Genomic DNA, 2,347 nt, shown 5'->3' with positions numbered 1-2,347 from the left:
AGAGGCTTTTCCATTCAAAACCTAATCAAGATATGCAATAGAAATAAGCTTGCCACATCACATATGGAAGCTTTAATGATGATTTCTATTGAAGGCTGTACTCCACCAGAAATGGACTTTACCAAAGCAATTGAAGTATGGAAAAAATGCAAAACATCAAAGCATATCTATAGTGCTCCTCAACCTTAATTTGTAAGGTTTTTAATTCTCTATATTTTGTTATATTTACATTCATATTATTTTAAAGTATACTTATGTAACTATTACTTATGTTTGAGCTTTCAAATTATGTATTTTGCAGGTGTGGACTTGCTCATCGATTGGCTTCTTCATCTCCTACTTCAGGAGTTGAGTCTTGCCATTCTCTTTATACACTTTTGAGATATTTGAAAAGGTGTTTTGAAGCTCAAATAGCCTCCTAACATGGAATTTTGGAACATTTGCATATATTACTTTGTATAAGAAAATTTGTATGGGGACTATGTGACTCATCCAATGTCGAAAGGCAATAGTTAAGATTCTAGTGTGCACTTGATATAGCTTCAAGATAGTAGCTTCTTTTTGTACTATAAACAGAGCTACCTTGTATGATGCGTTCACTCTCTCTCTCTATTAACTTGGATCCTTGTATGTCATTTAAAATGCCAACTATAATACAGAATCATTTCATTTTGTGATAAGCTCTATTTTGTAAATTAAAGTTTTCAGAATGCAAGATTATTTGGTACAAGGTTGTTCATAGTTAGATTATGTAAAATACCTTAAACTTTCAAGCAATAAATTTGCAAGTGATAAATATTGAGAGAAACTTATATTTACACATGTCTAGAGGATTTTGTGTTGCCTATAAATAAAGTTCTATGTTCGTCCCACAAGTGAGTGAAATAGCAAGAACGTCGGACAACTTCATGTTTACGTAGTATATCCACAGAGACAGCACTCCCACGTCTTTGATGAGAGCGGCGTAGTGTCTGTCCAAAAATTACATTTGACGTGGAACGCATTGACGATCTTCCAACGAGCTAAAAATACTCCCATGTCAGTATGTACTCAGATTAAGAGTTCCAGTTTTGAATGGCCCCGAGCCAAAAAGCGGCTAGGGCCTTCCAAAAATTCTCCACGGTTCCCGTGAAGGAACTGTCGTGGAGGGGGTTTGGAAATAGTTTTCAACCAGCAATTGACGCGTCTCGGTATGCCCTCACTAACTGCGTCATTGCCCCAAGCGCAAAGATAAGATTCTCTCTTGTCTACCCTTCCAATTTATACCCATTGCTCGTTCCCATACTTCTTTCTTAACTCGGCTTACGGGATCGACATACCCGTCGCCCCCAGCTCTCCCATTCAAGGCTCTTCTTTGATCTTGGGATTGAGACTTGAAAGTTTCTTGTAGATTCACCTTTATATACATATACTTATATATTAGATATATGTTCGAGAGTTATCTTATTATGTAGTATGAGATTTGTTCAAAGTGCTTATGTATATCACAAAAATGTAATATTTATTATATGGCTTGTTTATGTACAATTAGATAAATCAAGGATGGATGCATCTAGATCTCAAAAGGGTGCGACTAAAAAAAGAAAGCCAGATCCTTCTATCACATCTTTATTTTCTAGAACTCAAAATATTTATGCAAGACAAGAGGATACAACAAAGGCAATGTATGATGCTATCAATGCATTCTTTTTAGAAAGCAACTTGGATAGGCCTAAACTTGTTGCAATAGCAATAGATGGTGTTTCATCTATGACAGGGCATCGGACTAGAGTTATGGCACGCTTTCAAGCACTAATTCCACTTATTATGGGGATACATTGTATTGCACATCGACAAGTATCAGTAACAAAGGATGGATTTATTTCACATCCTCGTGTATTTTCTTTTGTAGATAAAGTTGCAAATAAAGTGTATGCATGGTTAAGTAGAACAACAAACTACCACTTGGAGCTATGGAAGATCATGCATGAGTATGATATTATAGATGCAAAGATGTTGCAAATTCATGCAATTCGATGGCTCTCTAGAGGTCAAGTCATGGAAAGGTTTGTGAAAATCATGCATGCTATCCTTGAGAAATGGAAAAGACATGAAAAGAAGTGGTATGGATATGCTACAACTTTTATGGTGCAATTTATCATACATCTTTTGGCAGATGTGCTTGTAGAGTTAAATAAGTTAAACTCCAAATTTCAAAGGCAAGTCACTATGATTGGTGCACTTATTGATTTGACTTTTGAAAATTTTAAAAGAACGTATCTTATATGTGAGGATAATCAATTTGGTGTTGGGTCAAAGTATCTTACAAAATTTCTAAAGATGACAAGCAATGGAAAGTTGGAGTATA

General features: G+C 35.4%; 1 non-coding gene across 1 annotated transcript; it reads right to left on the bottom strand.

The window, feature by feature from the left end:
- Positions 1-1,084: 1,084 nt before the first annotated feature.
- Positions 1,085-1,232, bottom strand: LOC148015009 (U4 spliceosomal RNA). The gene has a single exon (XR_015688486.1). It is a non-coding gene; the product is annotated as a U4 spliceosomal RNA (small nuclear RNA).
- Positions 1,233-2,347: the final 1,115 nt, after the last annotated feature.

The sequence above is a fragment of the Lygodium microphyllum genome, chromosome 24 (genome assembly GCF_053477565.2).
Source record: "Lygodium microphyllum isolate KBCC chromosome 24, Lygodium_microphyllum_v1.1.10, whole genome shotgun sequence".
Classification (NCBI taxonomy): Eukaryota; Viridiplantae; Streptophyta; class Polypodiopsida; order Schizaeales; family Lygodiaceae; genus Lygodium; species Lygodium microphyllum.
The sequence above is the reverse complement of the archived record's forward strand: the minus strand, read 5'-3'. Positions and strand labels throughout refer to the sequence as shown.